Below are 15,605 nucleotides of genomic sequence, written 5' to 3' on the forward strand. Positions count from 1 at the left end.
CCAACGCTGACGTAGCAGTTCCAAATGAAATAAAAGTTATTGAAAACTGTGATCAAAAACTAATTACTAATGTCAAAATAATGCATAACTAAAAGTAAAACAGTTCAATCTCTGCACCTGTAAAAAAATTATAATGAAAACACATTACGTCTTAAAATACATGTCAAGTGCCAAACTAAAGATAATGTTGCCATCTAGCAACCATACTGCCAAAGTTTCCGCCAAGCCTTCCACCAGTCACATGATGTATCCATGAACCAATTTTTTCATCAGCAAGTCTGGGAAAGCTCGGTCTACTCTTATTATTAGTCTATGTGTAAAACGCCTTCGAAGTTCAAATCCTAGGTAGTTTTCAATTGAAAAAACTTTCCAAATTCTGCTATATAGCGGCACCTGGCAGGGATACTGCCCCACCCGAAACCAGAGGAGAGGCTCTCCCACCATTCATATTGGTTATCTCCATTTTTTAATTTGTCACTTAAATTCCTTTGCTTCTCTTTACCTCATATGATGTTTTGGCTTTTGGTTCTTGCCAAAACTTGAGTCGAGTCCAGCGTGTTCTAAAAATGACATTGCACCTAGTGGCAAGACTAAAAACTGTTGGATGGTAATGAAGCAAAATAATCGGGACAAGTTTTAACTGTGAGTAAAGCACATTAATGTAAATAAAGGGGAAAAAAAAGGGAACTTGATTTCAGATTAGGATACTTGAAGCATTGTAATAATCTGTTATACTGCTGTCTAGATAGCCCATTGAAGACAGTAGTTTTGATTAGGGACACTGGATGGTAATGCCATTTCAGTTCTTATATTAAACCTCAACCTAAATAAATATCATTTAGCATTTTTAAGTGCCTTTTATCTTCTTCTTTAGAAGGTGAGAAATAAATAATATTTAGAAAGAAAATGGAAAATACTTTATACGATTGCTATGAACCTGAGACAAGAAATTACACTTTTCTGAAGAATTGCTCACATATTCCCTGTTTTACGCATGTATTCATTTTCGTCGTTAAACTTACTGATCATGAAAATGTATTTTTTTTCACCCTATATTCAGACATCGTTTTTTTTTTTTTTTAAATTTAGGACACACAGAATAGTCTCTTTATTTTTTGTTAAACTTATTTCATTTTTATGACAATCTTTTGAAAAGATCTTTAATGCGCTTTTTCTGAAAGGAAATCTCAAGTTGCTTCACCAAAATTATTAGAAAAAAAAAAAAGACTAGTATACTTACTCCATCTCTGACAGCCCATCCGACGAAAGCAGGTGCCAAGAAACCAGAGATATTAGCTAAGCAGTTTGTGATTCCCATCAAAGTTCCTAAAGTAAATTTATAAGGCAGTATTAGTTGTTGTGTTAAATAGCAGAAAACCCATAGAAAGCCTTAACTTGATCAAAACTGTTAAAACTTCACGACAATTTCATGGTAATTATTACTGTTAAATGGAGTGTTTACAGTTCAGAAAAAAATTACAGTAAATTGTACTGAAAAAAATTCACGATTGTAGCCCATATTGATACACCACGTGACTTACAGTGCGGAGCAGATAACACCGTATTTCCCCTCAATGTTTCTCAACTGGTATGGTGGTCAGCAAAGCCACCTGCCAGAAAGAAAGTCTCGAGATCGATCCATTTTTCGTTTTTTAACTCTCGTTTATTCTACCGTAAAATTTCAGGATTTTTTAAAACAGTGAATACATTTGCACGGGTGTGACATTTTGTGCATATATTTGCAGTTTACTCATTTAATTTTAAGATGTGGCTTTTAATTGTGATACATTCGAAAATAAGCAACCATTATGTATCATAACATGGATTATCAACATAAAAAAGAATTGAAACTGAAAAATAATGATTTGTACGTGTTATGGGTGTGCTCGCACGTTCACGCGCGCAACAAAGAAAAATCCTTATTTGTTAAATGTAAGAAAACTTTTGAAAAAAAAAAATGTACTTCAGATTAGCATACCTAATGGTTCCTTAAATTCGAATATATAAAAATTAGAAAAGTCTAAAATTTCAGAGTCTAAAATTTCGAGCCATGATATTTTTTTAATTGTAAAGTTTTATTCTAAAATTTAATTTTAAATAAAAAGGAATTCATCAGAGTGCTTTATTATTTACATGAAAGAAGGAGCTGCAAATAATTTTATTTTCGATGATAATTATTTAGTTTGTGGACTTTTTTTTTTTGGCTGATTTTTTTCTTTTTCTGGTAAGGGGGAAAGAGAAATTCGAGCCGCATTATTTTTCTACCAAATAAAAAGAGCTGCAAACGATACTGTTACTGAGAAAAAATCCCCCCCCCCCCCCGAGAACAGTCAGATTTTTTTTTTTTTTGAACAGAAAAGTTGCCTTTGTATTGTTGAAGAGTTGCTTCTACTTTATTTTTTTCTTAATTTATTTTCTACACATTCGAATTGGAAATATTTACATTTTTTTTTGTATTTTTTTTTCATTCTTTGCCTTTCATGAAATTGTACGCTTAAACATTGGGCAAAACAGGTGTGGTGGTTCTTAATATGGTCCAAATAGAAAAATCAGCCTTTAACGGTTAAAATTTACTGAAAAACAAATCATACAACAATTTTGAGTACAACTGAATTTGATACGAATTCCATACCATCAAATATTTTTTTTATACATGAGACATTCTTTTTTACTACTTTTTACGTAATAAAGAAGTACTGTAAACGCGAAAAAGACCTGTATTGTTTTAATTTTAACTTTCAAAATAATTTAAATTTTGTATTTTAAAAGTAACAAAGCATTCAAGTGCAATATTTTCTAATTCTTTAGGCAAAGAACATTCGTCGCTTTCAATTTTTAAAATGCTGTTGAAGCCCAAATTGAAGCCTAAAGTTGATAATATTGGAAAGCTAACAACACACAATAGATAAATGTCATTATTCAAGATTTCCAAGCTCAAAACAATTTGGAATCATCTTCAGTAATGAATCGAGCTTACCTGCGAATTCTGGGCTCATGTCTACGTGGGTGACGTTGAATCCCGAGAAGACGAACCCGTTGAAACCCACCGAGAGAGCGAGCAGAGCTACGATGACTGCAGGGTTGCAACCCACAAACGCGACAGCCAGTACGCCTACGCCGGGGCCGTAGAATGCTAAAACGAAACAAAATTGCTCAATATCCTAATGTTTCAGCGATTTCTGTTCTTTCATGGGACACAGAAGTCTCATGTCGTGTGCATTCTTTTAATGCAACTTAATGCGGCTCAGTGACTTTGCCAGAAAATAAAAATCGGATATAGGTGAGGGTAAATTACGGACAGGGCCCGATCAAGTCAAACTGGTGCCCAGGTCCTGAGTAAAAATTGTTGCCCCCCCTTCCTGAGAAAATCAGCACAATTTCAAAGTCAGTGTTTTATATTAGAAACCTAATGCACTAGAAACCTACACATTACTACAGAAACGTAGGATTTGAATACCAAACACTTGATAGTCACCATACTAATCATGGTTAAAATTGCCTTACCTTAAGGTGAAAATGAATTAAAAAACAATTTAAAACTGAAAAATAGCAAAAAAAAAGAAACTAATTCTGACATTAAGCTTTAAAAAGGCTTCTTTCTGGCTTTAACAGAGCAAAATGTGTCGATCACATCATCGAAATCTAATTTTGATGTCACAGTATTTTCAACGGTCAATAAGAAAAACGCCTGTAAATTATCCTGAGAAGCGCAGCTTCTTAAACGATTTTTGATTCTTTTCAAAGCTGAAAAGGAACATTCACTGGAACAGAAAAAAAAGGAAGGAATTAAGTTAATTCAGGCTATTTTAGTGCCCCTAAATTTGTGGTTCCCAGGTCCGCGGACCCACCGGACCGTGCGTTAATCAGGCCTTGATTACGGAGAGCCATAACACTCTCTGAATAAAGTTCATTTTAGTTCTCTTCTATGGTCACAAAAAGAAAATTTTCCATTTTTTTGTAATGCGATGTGTCCCCATTCCCCCCTCCCTAGCAACGTCACTACTGCGACTGCACTTCCTAAATTTTGCCAAAACGATCATGGCGGTAACCCATGACATTCTAACAAACCACCTTAGATTGCACTTCTTTTTCTTTCTTCTTCTTTTTTTAAAATAAATACCATCTGCTCGTTAATTTTATCGTCTCGCACTATTTTTGGCACTCGAGAGTGTCTAAACTATATTAGACCCTTGAGAGTGATTATCACTCATTCGTTTCAAGGGCCCAGTCAAAGCAGCACCGACTTGACTTAATCGTTGACGGCAATACAAATTGAATTTTGTTTGTTGGGCCAATGTTACTCAAAAAAGGCCAAAGCTACCCCAGTTAACTGTACACGCTAACGCTGCTTACGAAATTACTATGAAACGACAATGCTTTACACAGAAAACTTTCTTGCAACAATGCTTGAGTTTAGCAATCTTAATTGTTCTTGTTTGCAATCAGTTTTAAAGTTGACTCGTCAGTTGATCTAGATTACTTATTTTGGTGTTGCTGTTACTCGTTGGCTAATTTCACTTCATGTGACCAGTAAGTAGCAACATTTCATAACTACTCATTTGTGCTTAAAAGGCCCGATTTCTGGGGTAAAGGACCTGTATCACCGCCTAGGCTGGCAGATTTTAAGGGTTGAGAATTTCACGATGGCAAAATGTAAAGAAACAAAAGTAGAAAAAAAAAAGTGAAAAACACATTTGTTCCTTTTTTTCCCAGCTCAAAGTGCAGCAATACGTGAAAGTATGATCGAAAATTTCAAAAATATAGATATATTATTAAGACAATGGAGGCAACACTTCACATCGCCTGGGGCGGCGAAACTACTAGAGCCGGCCCTGGTGCTTAAGTTTCAGTGTTTCTAAAGTTGTTCAAAGATACAAATCAAACAGTAACTTTTTTGGCACAAAACCAATAATAAATATTACAGTAGACACCGGTTAATTGAATCAGTGATTAATTGAATCAACCACTTAAATGAATCAAATCGTGAAAAACAAAACAAAATCCATCTTTATTGAAGTAGCCGTTTTATTGAATCAGCCGTTTTATGGAATCAAAACTGTTTTGAAGAAACGTGATTCATATAAGCGGCGGCCACTATATGTATAAGTATTAAACTACATCAATGCGCATTTTTTTGCCATCTGAAATTTGTTTTCGAAACTGGTTCATGTACGCAAATCGGAGTAATTCCTAGGGCACCCATTCTCAATCGCACAAATTTCGCTATCCTAAAAAATTCAGCCAAATTTATATGCACATTTCGGAGGTACAAATAAAATATTTTTAGTGCAGATAAATGAAGATAAAAACTACGATCAAGAACATGTTCGAATTAGATTCAAAACATGATAGCAAAAAAGCTAATAGTTAAAAACTTTCCAAAAATCTTCAAAAATGTGAAAATTTTAACCATAAAAGTCGAAGAAAATAGTATAAATTTTCCAAAAAAATTAATGGGGAAAAAAGAAATAGAAACTGAATCATTAAAGCTTTTTTTTTTTCGATGTAGTAAAATTCTCAAACAATAAACTTTTCAACAGGATTTTTAGTATACTTCTCTGCCCGTTGGCCATGCCGATAAAGATAATCAACATTTGATACATTTTCTGAATTAGTGAAATTTGAAAAAACAATAGGTTTTCCCAAACCATAAGACTGATGATTTTACTATTTTGACCCCTCCCAAAAGTTCAGTTTGAGATTTGCCCCAAGATTTAAACAAGACATTTGCATTTTTTAAGTATAAATAACGTTCTAGCATTACTGAATAGAATATTTATTGTAAGCGATTAGTAATGAAGCGCAGTGGATCAGTGGTTGCGCTTCGCGCTCCCACGCCGCAGGCCCGGGTTCTATTCCCGGATCGGACATGGTCGAATTAGCCCGTTCACCCCCTCAGTTCAGTGGGTCAATAAAATGAGCATCAAGGGTGCTTTTGCACCCTTGGTTTTTTCCCCTTGTGGTTTCTGCGTTAGGCTGACCACCTAACCGGAACATCTGCCTCGCACCCCCAGAGCCCTTGGTCAGGAAGACTGAGATGGGCACAGTAGGCCTTGGTGCCCATCGGATGTCGTGCCACTGGGTTTGGTTTGGTTTAATAGGTGAACTAAACACTATAGGAAATTGAAATAAATTTCTCAATATCTTGAAGCCTCAAACTCGAATTGGATTTTTTGGAATCCCTGGGATGAAACATTTATTGGTAGCGTTGTGCGTAAAAGTTTAATTAGCTTTAACACTCCTAGCGTAATTTCAAACAGACTCTGATTAATGAATAGTCGAACTAGGCCGTGGCCTAGGGTCCCTGATTTTGAGGGACCACTAAGTGGCTAACATAGTTTTAATTAGCAGTCAAAATTTTAAGCGAAAATTTCTGGCCAATATCCTAATCGGACGCTGATTTCAAGCTAATTCAAACGATAATACTTTCTTGTATTTTTTTTGCCTTGAACTGCATAAACAAAAATGCATAAGACGCTGAACCAGTATGCGAAAAATGCAGAAAACCAAGTAAAACGTCTCCGAAGGGGATCCGATGGATTAAAACGCGGAAAGAGGATGTGACTAAAGGGATGATGGGTATTTCTTGACGTTAAAAACTTACCAACAGAATTGACGATCTTCCGAATGGTGGTAATACGTAAATTGGAATGTTGTCTCAGTTTGTCAGCAGTAAAGCAGGCTATCACAGCGCAAGCTGCTTGCGTCGCGTAGGGAAGGGCGGAGAGGCCTCCATTCTAAAAAGAGGAAAACAATCATATATAGAAAACTGAAACAATTTTCAATTTATTAATGTAAAACAAAAGATTTTTAGAGTGTGAAAACACTTCAGATTACTGTCTGGCTTGTTTTGGCTTTATTTTTCTTTAAAAATTTAGTAAAGGAATAATAGGGCTAAATTAAACATAAGTAAAAGGGTGGATTTCTAATTTTGGACTAAAAATGAGAATTATCTATGACCTTGAAAAATTGACACTAGATTAAACGATGCATTTCTTTCTTCTTTTGTCGTGTCAAAGTCATTTGTTGCTTGATTATATTTGGAATCATTATAAAATTAAAGCATGAGGCCGAAAAACGGGACTTGAACCATTTCTTAATTTTTACCACGCATTTAACCTACTGTCCCAGTTTTGTCGAAAAAATGGGGAATTATGCAGCAAAATCAAGTTTTCTCTGCGCTAGTTATTGAGATAGCAATATAAATAATTCTGAGCTTCGACAAAAGAGATACGAAACTCGAAATTTTGCCAATTTGGTCGAAATGGCGCGATCCCCGTTGTTCCACCACTCGCTTCAGTTGAGTGATATTTGTGGATGCCCAAAAATGGGGCTTGAGTAACGTTTGACCGAAAAAAAAAGAAAAAAAATGTTGACTTATAATTAGAAGTCTATTGCGTAGTGCCTTATAGGTCTTTAATCAAAAGAGTAAAAAGTTCAAAGAGTATAATTTTTCTTTTATAGCAATTATTCTTCAAGATGGTCCTCAAAAGTAGATTAAGCGAATTTAAGAGGATATTTTCTTCATCTTTTATCAAATGCAAAAGTCCAGTTGTATTCATTGAAACAAAACAGAATGCTGGGACACTTTCAAAGCATCCTAATATTGTATAAGTTTTCAAAATATAATATTATTATGTGGTTGCTTACTTTTTTAAGATCAAAATGCAAAATGTTTGAAAGGTATGTAGGAAGCTCTGTAAGGAGAGTGTAATAGCCCCAACTGTTTCCGAAATGTGTGATAGCTAGAGCCCAGACGGGTCCTGAAGACAAGATAGCTCTCCAAGGAACAGGTGCTCTCTGTAAAACAAGCATAGTGCTCAGATTAGAGGAGCACGAATACGTATTGTACAACAGAACACTGTTATGATTCAAAGACAAACGAGGCAGAGAGAAGCAAAGGGATGAAGTGGACATTTTCAAGTTTTGAGTAAAATGTGCTTAAAATTCCGGTCCTAAGTAGGCTTTCAGTGAAACGTTTTTCAAAATCGGGTTGCGTACAAGGGCGGATTCGGGGAGGGTCAAAGGATCAGCTGACCCCCCCCCCCTGTGGCATAAAAATTATTTTTAATATCATTAAACTTCAATTTTTAGATCTAAAAAAAATAGATGGAACTAACGTTGACCTTTTTTTTTTTCTATGAGGTAGGCCTTACAGAAATCTCAGGGTGTCATAATTCAAAGAATTGACAGCGTTCGTTTGCTGGGTTATTGCTATTTTGAGTGTTTTCTTTATTTTCAAAAGAACAATATGTTCAAGGCTTACGACAACGTGTCCAGTTTAATTGAAAATATGACTTTTGACGAAAATCTGAGGGAATATGACCCCCCCCCCCCCAAACACACACACGGCGACCATTGAAAAAAATTGGGAAGGGGGATTTGAAGGGGTTTTAATCTCATTTGATCAGGGGGAGGGAGTTGCTCCGTAGCACATGAAGCAGTGCACCATTCATCTTTGAGGGATGAACACTCCTGCTTAATTGATTTTCTTTTCTTTTTTTTTTTTTGAGTTTGAGGAAAACGCAGGTCATTGAAACCTGACCCCCTTAATAAAATTTCTGGATCCGCCCCTGGTTTCGTAGCAGCACCTATCAGGGGTACTAGTACTATCTCTTGCCCCAAAACAGAGGAGAAGTTCACCTAACATTTTTACTGGTTATCTCCAAATTTTTAACTGTGGCACTTCCATCACTTTGCTTCTCACTGCATAAAATAATGTTTGAGCAGAGAAATGAGTTATTAATTAAAATACTAAGTTAAAAATTAAGTTAATGAGAAGTTGCTTAGTTGCTAGTTGTGAACTTTTCAGCTCAGTTTTATTTTAAGTATCGCAAAGATAAACAAACCTAGTTAAATGTCAAGGCTTCCTGAGTAATCTTCGATATTCAGAATACTGAATTTTAAGATACAACCCCTATTCTCTTTTAGGGATGTGTTACGTGAAAACAGGTCTAGGAATTCTGGTTGAATTTTCTTAGGATTTTGAAGATGGGTTTTCAAGAGATCAGTGAAGAAATCGGAACCCCAGTGCTCGAATGCGCTACCTTGCGGTGATTAATAATACTAAAGAAAAAGGTAAAACATTCCATTCCACTTGTTTTCTTTGTGGTAAAATACAGGCTACATTATGGTGTAATGTAATTTCTCAAGAATATAAAAGAAAGCTTCCCACAAACACAGTGAAAAATTACTGTCATTAACTAAGCGTCAAAGCAAGTTATACGTTACGGCATTTGGTTTACCTTTTTCATCCGCCATTAGACTGGCTGCAGCGTCCCCTATAGTTTACTGGAGTTGTGAATTAGTCAAGCCCAACAATTTGACTTTTTCAAAGAGTTTTAATATGAAAAGTCTTATGTACAGCCACCAGAGCTTGAGTTTCCTCCCCAGGATCTCGAAATTTCAAAAGAAATCTTGTGTTCTTATTATTTCGAGAAATTTTTGATCTTTATTGTCTTAAAAGATCCTATTATGAACTATTTGAAGTTGATTTATTTAAACGTAGTAGAAACTTAAATTCTCAACGGAGCGCCAGTTTTGTGGACTGGATGTACAGCAGAGCTTTAAAAGAAGATCAAAACAATACAAAGACTTCTTCTAACAGTGACTGGAGCCCACTGTACAACCTGGGATTAAATGTCATAACAGGAGTCCCACCAATAGACCTTACGATCCAGTCAAGAGATCTTAACTAAAAACTTTCTCTTACAAGAAGCTGAATTGTCCGCATCCACGACTGGTCCGCAAATCTCAAAACTTCAAAATCCGTATACCAGGCAGAGATTATGGCTATTTATAAAGGCTTGACACATTTGGAAATAAATCAAATTGCCCCCCCCCCCGGATACGCCCATGGCTGTTTGTATATATCGTCTTTCATATTTCTTTAAACTCACCACACCTTCCTGTCTGTCTTGTCCGCAACGAATCAACCTCAGTTCTTCCTTTGATATTCGAGGATGCTGATCTGGGCTTTCGTAGGCAACAATGATCCACAAGAAAAACCACAAACATCCTAAAGTACCTGTGCAACAATAACGTAGATGTAGATTTTATAACCAAAAGCACGAAAAATTCCTATATGAATATAAATCAGGATCTTAAAGAGACTTATCTACACAACGCATAGAATTATTAAAGAATCAAATTGTATTTTGGTGAGATTTACTAATAAAAGAGCGTCTTGTTCTGTGCTGTTTATACTTGATCGAGAATTAAATATCCGCTGGTTCTGGGAACGTAGTATTACTGACATAAGTTTCTGTTGACTATACACACTCATTTTATTCAATTTTAGAAGTAAAATTCATAGCATCACTTTTTCATAATGAAAAAAAAATACTTTGAGTATGTTGTATTTTAAAAGATAAATGTCAATTTTTTTTGAAGACTAGAGAACGTGTGATGGCTGAGGGGTCTGACACTAGACCTGAAAATAACCCCTTACCACTTGCGACTACATGTCTTACTTTGGCAACTAAATAAAATACTCAAACCACATCACTTTTTAAAAATCTAACCGGCCACAGATAAATTACCACTTCACTGGTTTGTTTTTCAAAACAAGTCATTTCAATTTTTTTGTTCTTAGTTTGTGATGTAAAAACGTTTCCAAATGCTCACATGGTATAGCCAAGGATTAAAAAAAAAAAAAGCAATTGAAGTGATGTAATATGCTACTGATGTGAATGTTTCAATAGGCGAGAATTTCCAACTTATAAAACATAGTTGTAGAACTTTTTAAAGGTATTATACTTTCTATATTCTACAATACTAAAACCAGATATTTTTTTTCTCCAACTGACATAATCCATTATCATGTTTATTTCAATCTCAGTTATGAGGAACAAAAATTTTCATCAAAAGGTCACTCCTTGTAACTCGTCACATTTCTGCTCCCAGCTCTTCAATTATATTCGCGTCACTCTTCTATTGCACATCCAAGAAAAAGCTAGAAAGAGTTTTGGTTTCGTAAAAAAAAAAGAAAAAATGTTCTGGATGTTTTGACTACTAATGATAAAAAAGTAGCAACTAAACTAAAAAGGTCTACCAGCTACTGGCGACTAACTAAAAATCTGAATTTTCAGGTTTGCCTCAAGTGGTAATATGGAGCGTTACGTTTCCTTAAAAGTCGAATATTAAGTTTAATATTCATAGCAGCAGTCTATTGCTACATACGTCTGCACTAGTGTATGTATGTGTTTATTCAATGAATTTAGTGACTTATTCCCCTTCTCTACCCAATTAGCACATAAAAATGTTTGAAAAAATACTTTAATATGAATAATGTTTTTGAAATATTTAATGCACTAACCGAAGACGTAAAAGACAGAAGGCCAACCGCCAAGGAAATTTGAGGAACTAAGGTATCCTGAGAAAACTAAGGCAGCTACGGTCCCCATAGGTCCACCACCGTAGACTAGGGTAGCGAGACAGCTTCGCTGGGCACTTGGGAGCCCAGCGTCCTAGTAATGAATTCATGGCGGGGTATGTTACTCCCTGGAAAATAAATAACTTAAATATACAAACAACGATATCTTATCTGGAATGAGATTTACAGCAGTTTAGATAGAAAATGGACTAAGGTTTAAGACATATATATATGCAGCAACAAAAACAGTTAGTGGAAATTCTGAGCTAACGGAAAGATTTAGTGCTCTGTACCTTCGTCAAAATTTTGGAATAAGCCCCGATAAAATTTATCACGAAAAATCTTGAAGTAGAAAACGAAGCAAAAGCGATATTCTTATTTTTAAAAAAAGTTTTAAATTTTCCCATACATACTAATACTAAGGCTTTTAAATATTCAAACGGTAGCTCTAATAACATTTAAACTGGCATATTAGAGCAATTTTTAGAACAGTTAATATGTTTAAGTGTCTTTCCAGGTTTGCTTTTTTCAATCTGTTGCCATTTAAACAAGTGTAATCGCAGCAATCGACGCACAGACGTGTATTAGAGCCAAAAATTGGCCAAAAATCGAAATTACCAACTTTACTGGTTATTGTCGATCCTAAGCATAAAAACAGGTAAATAAACATGGCAGTATGTGCTAGCGTTCTTTTTTCACTCTGAAACTAACCATAAAAATTTACCAGCTGTCAGAATTTAACATTTTTATGATTCAGTTGTCCTTGTTTGGGACCCCCCCCCCCCCATTCAAGCTTTTCAGCAAACCTTCATTGTTTTATTTTTCACGTTAAAAGTGATATTAGACGAAACATTTTCTATTGAAGGGCTCGAGCAATTTTTTGTACTCTATTATTCATCAGTTTATTATGTATCTATTTTTCTTTTTTCTTTTAATGCCTTTCTTCAAGCCTCACAAAAACACATCGCCCTCTTTTTTTTTCTTGTAAGACAATGTTTTTAAATATTCTGCTCTCATTTGTACTACTGCCAAGTTTTCCTATAATACTGTCTATTTTGATAATTTGCAGCACAAGTTTGCACGATTTAGCACAGAAAAATAATAAAGCTATAAATAGGGCAGACTACCGATTTCATAAATTTTTCTTTTTTCGGTTATTTTTGGTGCATAAATTGAAAACAACTACAGGATATCATAGATTAAACTATAGAAAGACAATGATGCTACTGGCCGACTTCAAAGGTCGACACAGAAATAAAACAGGGTGATATTTTTCAATATCGATATTTTCTAGAGAAATCCATAAATTCGAGCTAGTTCCATATCTTTTTATTTGAACTTTGCATCAAATAGCCTTTATGTACTGTCTTTTATAATATTGTGTAGTTGCTTTTGAGTCGTACTCATGACTGAAGCCATATAATCTAAAAGTAATCGGAAAATCTTAAAATTATGAAAATAATAATGTGTTCTATTTATAGCTTTATTATTTTTTCGGGCAAACTTTTGCTGCAGATTATCAAAGTAGAAATTCTGAAGTAACATACGGTATAACTTAGATGTAATACAAATGAGTATACAGTTCTTAAAATCATCAATCATAACATAAAAAATTTCAGAAAATGGATGATATTTTTGTGAGGCTTCAAGAATTGCATTTAACAAAATATTTACAGTCTTAAAAAGTAAAAATTGATAAATAATAGAATACAAACCTTCCCTAAGCCCACCCATCATAAATTTTTCTTCTAATATAATTTTAACTCGAAAAATAAGAGTTTGAATGTTTATTTAAAATCTCGAATGTCGTAAACAAAGACAACCGAAACATCAAAGTGCGAAGTTCCGACTGCTGGCAAATTTTTATTGATAGTTTCAATGAAAAAAGAACACTTCCACAGAATGGCATGTTTATCCAACTATTTTGAGACTTAAGGCTGACACAAATCAGCAAAGTTTGCAATTCGACTTTTGGCCAGCTTTTTGGCTCAAATAACTTTCTGTGCGACGGTTACTTGACTTTCGACTTATCATTTGAGACTCGCACAATAACATACCTCTCCCAGTCCCTGTATGACCCTTGTAGCAATGAGTGCGTAGACATTCCACCGGGCTGCCAGAGGGGTGAGCAGAGTGAAGATGGAAGTGACTAGAATCCCTATTCCGAACAGCCACTTAGCGCCCCATTTTTCAGCAGCAATGGCACCGGGTAATTGCGTAACAACGTAGCCGTAGAAAAAGGAGCCCAAAATCAGTCCTTGAGTGTCAGAATCCCAGTCGAATTCACCGCGAGTCTGGAAGGGAAAGAAAAAACGTACATCTAATCTCTTTTCACATTCCCAATTCATCATGTGCATTAAACTTCTTGGCCGCAAGACCACGTCTATTCAAAGCTCTATAGATCAGCAGTGGTGGGTTTAAGGATTTAGGGGCTCCTCACAGTACATTTTTGGGGACCCCTTTGTCTATCACTGAGCTATGTAAAATATTTATCATGTGCGTTTTTGAATACCTTCGAGACCTTAAAGCAGGAATTAGTAACTGGAGCAAGCAAGTCCAATCATTGACTTATATGCTGAGGCAAAGAAAGATCTCAAACCACATGGTTCAACTTTGACAAATGGGAGACACGTTTTACGTGAAACGAATGGAAGAAACCTGATTTCTTCTCATACTTTACTTTCAGATATATCACATGACTTTGGATCCTTGCGTCAAGAATTGAAGGCTTCTGTCTCCAAATCTTTTATTCCTTCTTAAAGTTCGAGGCCCTATGTGCGTGAGGACCCCTCGCAATTGCGACATGGTAAATTTGCCACAGCAGACCAAACAGAATACAGTAGGGTTTTCCGAAAAAATAAAAATAAAATAAAACATTTAAAACCATAGTCGATCTAGAGTGCCCTATTTTCCAAGAAAACTTGCGTTCCGTAATGTTACGATCATGACTTATAAAAGAGACATTTATTTTAAGCCCAGTTTTGCCATCAGAAGGACTGACCTGTATCAATTCCTAACTACAGAATTCCCTTTGAAAATCGTTGAATTTTTATTCATTCATTTCCACTCCTCCATTTAGTAATTCACTGATTTATTCATTCATTCACTTTTGTTCTTATTCATTCCCTCTTTTACTAGGTCATTTTTTTCTTCATACATTAATTAACTAATTTAATTTTCAGTTTATTGTTTCAATATTTTTCATTTATTCATTAAACCTTTTATTTACTGATTCATTTGATCAAAATTATTTTCTATAATAGAATAGAAAATATTTCATTGGAAAACTAATTTACCGCCAAACATTAAAATATTGTTTCAATGTAAGTATTATTATAAAATAGGATGTTCGTTTTTATGTACTGTAATTTTCAAAATAAATTTCCAATTTGTTTATATTGAAAAAACTCAATCATCTTAATCATTTCACTTTGCCCCACATTTCCCTACATTAAAAAATTTTAGTTCTTAGACGATGCACTTCGAACACTTAATGATGTGCATTGACCGAAATTGCACCAAATATTAAACGAGTTTTCAGAACGAAGCAATATCAATCATCTTATTAGCTTCTTCTTTATTTCATGACAAATTGCTAAAAATCAAGTAGTTTCTTTGTATTAATGATTAAAATTCGTTTTAAAGTATTCCTTTTTCTAAATTTAATTTAAAAAACGCAATATCCAATTATTTTAGACTAAACTAATAGCAAATATCTTATAGACTTTGTGTGTAATGCCCTTAAAAAGGTTGGGAACCGCTGCTTAAATGTCACACACAAAAATTGTGTACTTACTGACGATAGCATAACATTGGAATAGTTTGTACTTTGTTGTGGGGCAAGGAGGTTGAGGCAGGCGACTTCTGGCACTCCCTCAGACGGAACGTCAGGGCGGGAATCTCGAATAGTCTTGCGTACCATGGCAACCATTACGACGCTCAAGCTCACCCTCATGGCATAGGAGAGGAAGTTGCCCAAGAAGCCACACACTGTTATGATATACCTCGCTGGGATTGCTAGAAAAGATGGAAGCTAAAATGACAGATGCAAACTAAAAGGTTACGTTCAAAAATCGGATAGAGGGAAAAATGCAGAAAAGGTCATCAACAAAAGTTAAGTTTAGCAGTAAAAATAGCACAGTATTGAGAATTTAAATAGTGAGAAAGACATATGAGGCAGTGAGAAGCAAAGGGTTGTATGTGGCAAAAGTAAAAAAAAATGGAGATAACC

General features: G+C 35.0%; 1 pseudogene; it reads right to left on the minus strand.

Annotated features, from left to right (window-relative positions):
* The window catches only part of LOC129230598 (putative inorganic phosphate cotransporter), a 51,677-nt pseudogene that overhangs the window by 6,555 nt on the left and 29,517 nt on the right, over nt 1-15,605 (minus strand).

This window comes from Uloborus diversus, chromosome 9 (genome assembly GCF_026930045.1).
Source record: "Uloborus diversus isolate 005 chromosome 9, Udiv.v.3.1, whole genome shotgun sequence".
Taxonomy (NCBI): domain Eukaryota; kingdom Metazoa; phylum Arthropoda; class Arachnida; order Araneae; family Uloboridae; genus Uloborus; species Uloborus diversus.